Source organism: Hordeum vulgare, chromosome 6H (assembly GCF_904849725.1).
Source record: "Hordeum vulgare subsp. vulgare chromosome 6H, MorexV3_pseudomolecules_assembly, whole genome shotgun sequence".
Taxonomy (NCBI): domain Eukaryota; kingdom Viridiplantae; phylum Streptophyta; class Magnoliopsida; order Poales; family Poaceae; genus Hordeum; species Hordeum vulgare.
The window spans coordinates 526544803-526557342 of record NC_058523.1 but is presented as its reverse complement, the minus strand read 5'-3'; the positions used below and the strand labels follow the sequence as shown (position 1 = coordinate 526557342).

The following is a 12540-nucleotide window of genomic DNA, read 5'->3' as shown; positions in this document are numbered from 1 at the left end:
GTGGGGAGCGGCAGAGACTGCGAATCCCTTGCGCACTCGATGCGGTGGGCGGAATAACTATGGCGCGTGGGTAGGTGCGGGGGTAGGTGGCCATTAATGGCGGTCTCGGCATGCTCTGGCGTCGCCCGCAGCGGACCCGTGTCGTCCATCCCCCTAGTGGTGAGTTTTCCTTCGTCTGTTGGTTTCTTTTTTCAGCAGTAGTAAAGTACCAGGGGAGGTTTGCTAGGGGGAGGCCAATAAACCAGGCATATTTTTCATCCCTTGATTGTTAATTGTAGCGATCTCGTCTGCTTGCTGGTCCTGGAAGATATTCTATTCGATGAACTGAATGTCGCAGGTTGGAAACCTTGCTATGACCTACAATTGGTTGTAGCTAACTAAAATGGCGACTCTAACATGAGACTGACTCATAGATATATGAACTTCATAGCGGATCTAATGTTTAGCCAGAGATACAGTAGTCCCGGGGATTCATTAGTAGCCTACTTCAATTCGCTGGCTTCACTGAAATTCTGCTCTCTTTCAAATTGGACTATAAACTGTTTACCTTGTGTTGCACACAATGAACTTCCATTAATTTGTTGCTTGTGTATGTGTATCTACTGCTAGATTTCAGGAAGAGAGAAATTCTCAAAGATTATCGAATTTCTTCACAAACAACTTCACAAGGATATACTGGTACGTAGTCGCGAGTTTGATGGAATCCATAGCACTGAATTTTCACTCACAATTTTCTATGGTGCCCACAGTTTGTCTATGTCAACAGTGCATTTTCATCAATCCCATTTTCACCAATCCAGACGAGCTGGTAATCGACTTATATAATGTAAGATTCTACATTCTAGCTACTTATGAATATGTTCTTGCATCCTCATCCTTAGTGTACATTGTTGGGGAACGTCGCATGGGAAACAAAAAATTTCCTACGCGCACGAAGACCTATCATGGTGATGTCCATCTACGAGAGGGGATGAGTGATCTACGTACCCTTGTAGATCGTACAGCAGAAGCGTTAGAGAACGCGGTTGATGTAGTGCAACGTCCTCACGTCCCTCGATCCGCCCCGCGAACAATCCCGCGATCAGTCCCACGATCTAGTACCGAACGGACGGCACCTCCGCGTTCAGCACACGTACAGCTCGACGATGATCTCGGCCTTCTTGATCCAGCAAGAGAGACGGAGAGGTAGAAGAGTTCTCCGGCAGCGTGACGGCGCTCCGGAGGTTGGTGATGATCTTGTCTCAGCAGGGCTCCGCCCGAGCTCCGCGGAAACACGATCTAGAGGAAAAACTATGGAGGTATGTGGTCGGGCAGCCGTGAGAAAGTCGTCTCAAATCTGCCCTAAAAGCCCCATATATATAGGAGGAGGGAGGGGGACCTTTCCTTGGGGTCCAAGGGACTCCCAAGGGGTCGGCCGAGCCAAGGGGGGGAGGACTCCCCCCCCCCAAACCGAGTTGGACTTGGTTTGGTGGGAGGAGTCCCCCTCCCTTCCCACTTCTTCCCTCTTTTTTTTTCTTTTCCTTTGATTTTCTTATCTTGGTGCATAGGCTCCCTTGGGGCTGTCCCACCAGCCCACTAAGGGCTGGTGTGTCCCCCAAAAGCCTATGGGCTTCCCCGGAGTGGGTTGCCCCCCTCCGGTGAACTCCCGGAACCCATTCGTCATTCCCGGTACATTCCCGGTAACTCCGAAAACCTTCCGGTAATCAAATGAGGTCATCCTATATATCAATCTTCGTTTCCGGACCATTCCGGAAACCCTCGTGACGTCCGTGATCTCATCCGGGACTCCGAACAACATTCGGTAACCAACCATATAACTCAAATACGCATAAAACAACATCGAACCTTAAGTGTGCAAACCCTGCGGGTTCGAGAACTATGTAGACATGATCCGAGAGACTCCTCGGTCAATATCCAATAGCGGGACCTGGATGCCCATATTGGATCCTACATATTCTACGAAGATCTTTATCGTTTGAACCTCAGTGCCAAGGATTCGTATAATCCCGTATGTCATTCCCTTTGTCCTTCGGTATGTTACTTGCCCGAGATTCGATCGTCAGTATCCGTATACCTATTTCAATCTCATTTACCGGCAAGTCTCTTTACTCGTTCCGTAATACAAGATCCCGCAACTTACACTAAGTTACATTGCTTGCAAGGCTTGTGTGTGATGTTGTATTACCGAGTGGGCCCCGAGATACCTCTCCGTCACACGGAGTGACAAATCCCAGTCTTGATCCATACTAACTCAACTAACACCTTCGGAGATACCTGTAGAGCATCTTTATAGTCACCCAGTTACGTTGCGACGTTTGATACACACAAAGCATTCCTCCGGTGTCAGTGAGTTATATGATCTCATGGTCATAGGAATAAATACTTGACACGCAGAAAAACAGTAGCAACAAAATGACACGACCAACATGCTACGTCTATTAGTTTGGGTCTAGTCCATCACGTGATTCTCCTAATGACGTGATCCAGTTATCAAGCAACAACACCTTGTTCATAATCAGAAGACACTGACTATCATCGATCAACTGGCTAGCCAACTAGAGGCATGCTAGGGACGGTGTTTTGTCTATGTATCCACACATGTAAATGAGTCTTCATTCAATACAATTATAGCATGGATAATAAACTATTATCTTGATGCAGGAATTATAATAAGAACTATACATTTATTATTGCCTCTAGGGCATAATTACAACAGTCTCCCACTTGCACTAGAGTCAATAATCTAGCCCTCACATCACCATGTGAATTACATTGTAATAAATCTAACACCCATACAGTTCTGGTGTCGATCATGTTTTGGCCGTGGAAGAGGTTTAGTCAGCGGGTCTGCTATATTCAGATCCGTGTGCACTTTGCATATATTTACGTCCTCCTCCTCGACGTAGTCGCGGATGAGGTTGAAGCGTCGTTTGGTGTATCTGGTCTTCTTGTGAAACCTTGGTTCCTTTGCTAAGGCAATGGCGCCAGTGTTGTCACAGAACAAGGTTATTGTATCCAGTGCACTTGGCACCACTCCAAGATCCGTCATGAACTGCTTCATCCAGACACCCTCCTTAGCCGCCTCCGAGGCAGCCATGTACTCCGCTTCACATGTAGAATCTGCTACGACGCTTTGCTTGGAACTGCACCAGCTTACTGCACCCCCATTAAGAATAAATACGTATCTTGTTTGCGACTTAGAGTCGTCCGTATCTGTGTCAAAGCTTGCATCGACGTAACCTTTTACGACGAGCTCTTCGTCACCTCCATACACGAGAAACATCTCCTTAGTCCTTTTCAGGTACTTCAGGATATTCTTGACCGCTGTCCAGTGATCCACTCCTGGATTACTCTGGAACCTGCCTGCCATACTTATGGCCAGGCTAACATCCGGTCTAGTGCACAACATCGCATACATGATAAAACCTATGGCTGAAGCATAGGGAACGGAGCGCATATGCTCTCTATCTTCATCAGTTGCTGGGCACTGAGTCTTACTCAATCTCGTACCTTGTAACACTGGCAAGAACCCTTTCTTGGACTGTTCCATTTTGAACCTCTTCAAAACTTTATCAAGGTATGTGCTTTGTGAAAGTCCTATCAGGCGTTTTGATCTATCCCTATAGATCTTAATGCCTAGAATGTAAGCAGCTTCTCCTAGGTCCTTCATAGAGAAACTTTTATTCAAGTAACCTTTTATGCTCTCCAAAAGCTCTACGTTGTTTCCAATCAGTAATATGTCATCCACATATAATATTAGAAACGCCACAGAGCTCCCACTCACTTTCTTGTAAATACAAGATTCTCCAACCACTTGTATAAACCCAAATGCTTTGATCACCTCATCAAAGCGCTTGTTCCAACTCCGAGATGCTTGCACCAGTCCATAAATGGATCGCTGGAGCTTGCACACCTTGTCAGCATTTTTAGGATCGACAAAACCTTCGGGTTGCATCATATACAACTCTTCCTTAAGGAAACCGTTAAGGAACGCCGTTTTGACATCCATCTGCTAGATTTCATAATCGAAAAATGCAGCTATTGCTAACATGATTCTGACGGACTTAAGCATCGCTACGGGAGAGAAAGTCTCATCGTAGTCAACTCCTGGAACTTGTGAAAAACCCTTTGCCACAAGTCGAGCTTTATAAACGGTCACATTACCGTCAGCGTCCGTCTTCTTCTTAAAGATCCATTTGTTATGAATAGCCTTGCGGCCTTCAGGTAGTATCTCCAAAGTCCACACTTTGTTCTCATACATGGATCCTATCTCGGATTTCATGGCTTCTAGCCATTTGTTGGAATCTGGGCCCACCATTGCTTCTTCATAATTTGCAGGTTCATTGTTGTCTAACAACATGATTGACAAGACGGGATTACCGTACCACTCTGGAGCAGCGCGTGATCTCGTCGACCTGCGTGGTTCAATAGAAATTTGAACTGGAGTTTCATGATCATCATCATTAACTTCCTCCTCAACCGGCGTTGCAACGACAGAGGTTTCCCCTTGCCCTGCGCCACCATCCAGAGGGATGAGAGGTTCGACAACCTCGTCAAGTTCTATCTTCCTCCCACTCAATTCTCTCGAGAGAAACTCCTTCTCGAGAAAAGTTCCGTTCTTAGCAACAAACACTTTGCCCTCGGATTTGAGATAGAAGGTGTACCCAACTGTCTCTTTTGGGTAACCTATGAAGACGCATTTTTCCGCTTTGGGTTCCAGCTTTTCAGGCTGAAGCTTTTTGACATAAGCATCACATCCCCAAACTTTAAGAAACGACAACTTTGGCCTTTTGCCATACCACAGTTCGTATGGTGTCGTCTCAACGGATTTTGATGGTGCCCTATTTAAAGTGAATGCAGCTGTTTCTAATGCATAACCCCAAAACGATAACGGCAAATCAGTAAGAGACATCATAGATCGCACCATCTCTAACAAAGTACGATTACGACGTTCGGACACACCATTACGCTATGGTGTTCCAGGCGGTGTTAACTGTGAAACAATTCCACATTGTCTTAAGTGAGCACCAAACTCGAAACTCAGATATTCACCCCCACGATCACACCGTAGGAACTTGATCTTCTTGTTACGATGATTTTCCACTTCACTCTGAAATTGCTTGAACTTTTCAAATGTTTCAGACTTGTGCTTCATCAAGTAGACATAACCATATCTACTTAAATCGTCAGTGAAGGTGAGGAAATAACGATATTCGCCGCGTGCCTCCACGCTCATTGGACCACACACATCGGTATGTATGATTTCCAACAAGTCACTTGCACGCTCCATTGTTCCGGAGAACGGAGTTTTAGTCATCTTGCCCATGAGGCATGGTTCGCACGTGTCAAGTGAATCAAAGTCAAGTGACTCCAAAAGTCCATCAGCATGGAGTTTCTTCATGCGCTTTACACCAATATGACCCAAGCGGCAGTGCCACAAAAACATGGCGCTATCATTGTTTACTCGAACTCTTTTGGTCTCAATGTTATGTATATGCGTATCGCTATCGAGATTCAATATGAACAATCCTCTCACATTCGGTGCATGACCATAAAAGATGTTACTCATAGAAATAGAACAACCATTATTCTCAGACTTAAAAGAGTAACCGTCTCGCAATAAACAAGATCCAGATATAATGTTCATGCTCAACGCAGGCACTAAATAACAATGATTTAAGTTCATCACTAATCCCGATGGTAGTTGAAGTGACACGGTGCCGATGGCGATTGCATCAACCTTGGAACCGTTTCCTACGCGCATCGTCACTTCGTCTTTTGCCAGCCTTCGTCTATTTCGCAGTTCCTGCTTCGAGTTGCAAATGTGAGCAACAGAACCGGTATCGAATACCCAGGCACTACTACGAGAGCCGGTTAAGTACACATCAATAACATGTATATCAAATATACCTGATTTTTCTTTGCCCGCCTTCTTATCTGCCAGATACTTGGAGCAATTGCGCTTCCAGTGACCCATACCCTTGCAATAGAAGCACTCTGTTTCAGGCTTAGGTCCAGCCTTGGGTTTCTTCGGCGGATTGGCAACAGGCTTGCCGCTCTTCTTCGAATTTCCCTTCTTGCCTTTGCCGTTTCTCTTGAAACTAGTGGTCTTGCTCACCATCAACACTTGATGCTCTTTACGGAGTTTAGACTCTGCGACTTTCAGCATCGCAAACAACTCGCCGGGAGACTTGTTCATCCCTTGCATGTTGTAGTTCAACACAAAGCCTTTATAGCTTGGCGGCAGTGATTGGAGGATTCTGTCAGTGATAGCTTCTTGCGGGAGTTCAATCCCCAGTTCAGCCAGACGGTTTGAGTACCCAGACATTTTGAGCACATGTTCACTGACAGACGAGTTTTCCTCCATCTTGCAAGCATAGAATTTATCGGAGGTCTCATACCTCTCGATCCGGGCGTTCTTCTGAAAGATAAACTTCAACTCCTGGAACATCTCAAATGCTCCATGACGCTCAAAGCGACGTTGAAGTCCCGGCTCCAAGCCATACAAGACTGCACATTGAAATATTGAGTAGTCCTCCTTACGTGCTAACCAAGCGTTCTTAACATCCTGATCAGCCGTAGCGGGTGGTTCATCTCCTAGCGCAGCATTAAGGACATAATCCTTCTTTCCAGCTTGTAATATTAGCTTAAGATTACGAGCCCAGTCTACAAAGTTGCTTCCATCATCTTTCAACTTAGCTTTCTCTAGGAACGTATTAAAATTCAGGATGACACTTGCGTGAGCCATGATCTACAACACAAATATATTCAAAGTGGACTTAGACTATGTTCAAGATAATTAGAGTTCAACTTAATCAAATTATATGCTAAACTCCCACTCAAAAAGTACATCTCTCTAGTCATTTGAGTGGTTCATGATCCACTTACACTATCCCAAGTCCGATCATCACGTGAGTCGAGAGTAGTTTCAGTGGTAAGCATCCCTATGCTAATCATATCAACTATATGATTCATGATCGACCTTTCGGTCTCATGTGTTCCGAGGCCATGTCTGCACATGCTAGGATCGTCAAGCTTAACTCGAGTGTTCCGCGTGCGCAACTGTTTTGCACCCGTTGTATGTGAACGTTGAGTCTATCACACCCGATCATCACGTGCTGTCTCGAAATGACGAACTGTAGCAACGGTGCACAGTCGGGGAGAACACAATTTCGTCTTGAAATTTTAGTGAGAGATCACCTCATAATGCTACCGTCGTTCTAAGCAAAATAAGGTGCATAAAAGGATTAACATCACATGCAATTCATAAGTGACATGATATGGCCATCATCACGTGCTTCTTGATCTCCATCACCAAAGCACCGGCACGATCTTCTTGTCACCGGCGCCACACCATGATCATCCATCAACGTGTTGCCATCGGGGTTGTCGTGCTACTTATGCTATTACTACTAAAGCTACATCCTAGCAAAATAGTAAACGCATCTGCAAGCACAAATATGTTAGTATAAAGACAACCCTATGGCTCCTGCCGGTTGCCGTACCATCGACGTGCAAGTCGATATTTCTATTACAACATGATCATCTCATACATCCAATATATCACATCACATCATTGGCCATATCACATCACAATCATACCCTGCAAAAACAAGTTAGACGTCCTCTAATTTTGTTGTTGCAAGTTTTACGTGGTGACCAAGGGTATCTAGTAGGATCGCATCTTACTTACGCAAACACCACAGCGAAGATATATGAGTTGCTATTTAACCTCATCCAAGGACCTCCTCGGTCAAATCCGATTCAACTAAAGTTGGAGAAACCGTCACTTGCCAGTCATCTTTGAGCAAAGGGGGTTACTCGTAACGATGAAACCAGTCTCTCGTAAGCGTACGAGTAATGTCGGTCCAAGCCGCTTCAATCCAACAATACCGCGGAATCAAGAAAAGACTAAGGAGGGCAGAAAAACGCACATCACCGCCCACAAAACCTTTTGTGTTCTACTCGAGAAGACATCTACGCATGAACCTAGCTCATGATGCCACTGTTGGGGAACGTCGCATGGGAAACAAAAATTTTCCTACGCGCACGAAGACCTATCATGGTGATGTCCATCTACGAGAGGGGATGAGTGATCTACGTACCCTTGTAGATCGTACAGCAGAAGCGTTAGAGAACGCGGTTGATGTAGTGGAACGTCCTCACGTCCCTCGATCCGCCCCGCGAACAATCCCGCGATCAGTCCCACGATCTAGTACCGAACGGACGGCACATCCACGTTCAGCACACGTACAGCTCGACGATGATCTCGGCCTTCTTGATCCAGCAAGAGAGACGGAGAGGTAGAAGAGTTCTCCGGCAGCGTGACGGCGCTCCGGAGGTTGGTGATGATCTTGTCTCAGCAGGGCTCCGCCCGAGCTCCGCAGAAACACGATCTAGAGGAAAAACTATGGAGGTATGTGGTCGGGCAGCCGTGAGAAAGTCGTCTCAAATCTGCCCTAAAAGCCCCATATATATAGGAGGAGGGAGGGGGACCTTGCCTTGGGGTCCAAGGGACTCCCAAGGGGTCGGCCGAGCCAAGGGGGGGAGGACTCCCCCCCCCCAAACCGAGTTGGACTTGGTTTGGTGGGAGGAGTCCCCCTCCCTTCCCACTTCTTCCCTCTTTTTTTTTCTTTTCCTTTGATTTTCTTATCTTGGCGCATAGGCTCCCTTGGCGCTGTCCCACCAGCCCACTAAGGGCTGGTGTGTCCCCCAAAAGCCTATGGGCTTCCCCGGAGTGGGTTGCCCCCCTCCGGTGAACTCCCGGAACCCATTCGTCATTCCCGGTACATTCCCGGTAACTCCGAAAACCTTCCGGTAATCAAATGAGGTCATCCTATATATCAATCTTCGTTTCCGGACCATTCCGGAGACCCTCGTGACGTCCGTGATCTCATCCGGGACTCCGAACAACATTCGGTAACCAACCATATAACTCAAATACGCATAAAACAACATCGAACCTTAAGTGTGCAGACCCTGCGGGTTCGGGAACTATGTAGACATGACCCGAGAGACTCCTCGGTCAATATCCAATAGCGGGACCTGGATGCCCGTATTGGATCCTACATATTCTACGAAGATCTTTATCGTTTGAACCTCAGTGCCAAGGATTCGTATAATCCCGTATGTCATTCCCTTTGTCCTTCGGTATGTTACTTGCCCGAGATTCGATCGTCAGTATCCGTATACCTATTTCAATCTCGTTTACCGGCAAGTCTCTTTACTCGTTCCGTAATACAAGATCCCGCAACTTACACTAAGTTACATTGCTTGCAAGGCTTGTGTGTGATGTTGTATTACCGAGTGGGCCCCGAGATACCTCTCCGTCACACGGAGTGACAAATCCCAGTCTTGATCCATACTAACTCAACTAACACCTTCGGAGATACCTGTAGAGCATCTTTATAGTCACCCAGTTACGTTGCAACGTTTGATACACACAAAGCATTCCTCCGGTGTCAGTGAGTTATATGATCTCATGGTCATAGGAATAAATACTTGACACGCAGAAAAACAGTAGCAACAAAATGACACGACCAACATGCTACGTCTATTAGTTTGGGTCTAGTCCATCACGTGATTCTCCTAATGACGTGATCCAGTTATCAAGCAACAACACCTTGTTCATAATCAGAAGACACTGACTATCATCGACCAACTGGCTAGCCAACTAGAGGCATGCTAGGGACGGTGTTTTGTCTATGTATCCACACATGTAAATGAGTCTTCATTCAATACAATTATAGCATGGATAATAAACTATTATCTTGATACAGGAATTATAATAATAACTATACATTTATTATTGCCTCTAGGGCATAATTCCAACAGTCTCCCACTTGCATCCTCATCCTTAGTGTACATTTGCATATGATGTGTGTTTACACCATCAATTAGCACCTTGATAATTTCCTTGCTTGGGTAATCATTTATTTATCACCCCAATCGACACACTAGGACTTGTCACCCTTTGTGTTAATGAGCCACATTTCAGTGAGAAACATATTCGATGGGTTATTAAATTGGTGAATAGTGGATTCTTTCTTAAATCTCTAGTCGACAACATTAGATACAAAGTCTTGAATATTGAGACCTCCTAACTAGATTTATATCTGCCTACGAATATATATTTCGTACATATATACTATCTTTTAATGGATTTCTTAGTCATCGAGCATCATTTGTCATTGCCATTGACTTTATGTTATTTGAGGGGGCATGCATATTAGAGAAGGATATTGCTAATGTTCTTTGTGTTAACTCTGCAGAATTTTGCAATTGACGGGAATCATCTTGTTGTATCGTATGCTTTATGGGCAGCGTGGGGTTAAAAAGTTGGACTTGCGGGAATAATTGAGTGGATTAAGAAGGACGTTTGAAATTTGTCTGGTTGTGAATAGTTGGAGTTGTAGTGTTGATCAGTCCAAGAGGCACTGTAAAGTTCCTTGCATGTATTGATGAAAGTAAAGGTTCATGGCTTGTGCCAAAATATATCTAATGCATACTTCCCCCATATTAGGCATCTAGTTCTGCCAATACATCACAAACATGTAAAAATAAATCATGTGATGCTCAAACACATAGGCCCATAAACTTTTAACTAAAATTTGCAACAAAATTAGTAGTTTCTTCTTGGACCTATTGGGCATGTATTCCCTCTTGCTATTATAAATTTGAAGTTTTTCATTGAGTAGTTTCACTTTGTCTTGAACTAAAATAACATGTTCTTGGGCAACATTTTAGTTCACAGTTATTTTTGTTATTCAACTTCTTATATGAAGTAAAAGTACATAACTTTTGAGGCTATACAAAATCAAACCTAGATGCATAGATATAAAGATTTAGCGTGTCATTGCCCAAGTGAAATGTTACAACAAAAATCTAAAATATTATCATATCATATCCTTTGACTCAAAAAAGGTACTCCCTCCAATCCGAATTAAATGACAAAACCTCTCTGAATTAATTGACAAAACCACAATACAATATAAAATGAAATTTATAAAGGACGCGTCAATTAATTCAGATTGGAGGGAGTACTTGAACTCTTAAATATCTAATTCACAAGAAAAAACTAGCAATCTCTTACATACAAATGTATGGCGAACAACTATGTTAATGGATCTTGAAATTGAATTGACTTAATAGTATATTATATATATATATATATATATAATTATAATTATAATTATAATTATAATTATAATTAAGTTTGAGAGCTCTTGTTAGATGTAATGAAATTTAGGGTTTAATCTGAACCAATGTACATGAGTCAAACTATTGTATGAACTGATATTGTAGTACTGAATGTTTCTTAGTGTGGTATACATGGCTTCGGTTTTCCGCGATTACCCAATAGGGTTTTCATTGTTTAGATTGTTTTTATTTTGCTTGTTCATTATCACTACTTTACTATTTGTACCAACTTCTAGCCTAACTCTATGTCTTATGTATTATGCTTTAAATATATTCATTAGATCTACAGTGTTTTTCTAAAATAAAAAGACATGCAAAGTTCAAATTGCCAGTCTATTGGTTAGTATTTTGTATGTAAGAAGACATGTTGTGTCCGTGTGTCGAAACTAAAGTTCGGACTTGGCTCACCTCAGTCATTCATTAGTGAAGGTTCGCATGCAACACATGTCTCGGACAATGCACGTGAAATTCATGTGATTATGAAGTTGAATTCATATTTTAAATAATTCAAAAAATAAAAGAAGGCATGCCCATGGAGAAATCGGTGCACAATGATATGCATTTTTAAAGCATACCACCAACTAAAATTGGCTCTGACTATAGAGCAATAGTGATATTGCACGCCATCAGGTTACCCTGGAGTTTGAGTTTGTGATGTTCTGCTTGTTCTGCTTTGTGATCTTCTATTTTGGTGTGAGTTATGATGTACTCGTTGTTAATCATGAGCTTTGAGCTCGTTTTGAAAAAAAAGAGGGATAATTCTTATGAGGGTTAGAGCATCCCGAACAACAGCTCTATAATAGGGCGGCGGTTGTGGTCCCTTCTTTTTAGGCGTTGCTCAATATGTAAAATTGCGTGATCTCATTTTTGGGTAGCTCGAAAAATAACCCCTAATGAGGTATATTTACTTCTTGCGCGTGTCTGCCTTAAATTTTTAGGGCAGCGAACCACGCATTACCATTTTCTTTTGTTTTACATCACTTTCTGTCAAAGAAAACGCTCCAACAGCTGCCCTAAAGGCTCCCCTTTTGGATTATACATATGTCAACAAAAACTTATTATTAACAAGAAAAAATAGTACCCTAAAATAACTTTTTGATTTGCTATATTAAGTTGTTATTGAAGATGCTCTTGGTTGGCTGGCAAAAAAGGATATGACGTAGTTGATTTTGGCAATCACTTTGTAACCCAAAAGCCTAGGCCCTCGGTAGAGCCCTTCAGCTTGACAAGATATTGGAGGTGACTACAATGGCTTGCTCATAGTTTGAGTGCCATCACTGTTGCTGTGACAGACTGGAAGCCTTTAACAGAACAAGGATTGGGCGTGCCTAGGTTAGTTGG

The 12540-nt window shown here is 43.5% G+C and overlaps 1 pseudogene; it reads left to right on the top strand.

The window, feature by feature from the left end:
* Nucleotides 1-10334, top strand: part of LOC123405752 — a 60876-nt pseudogene extending 50542 nt beyond the window's left edge.
* The last annotated feature ends 2206 nt before the right edge of the window (nucleotides 10335-12540 follow it).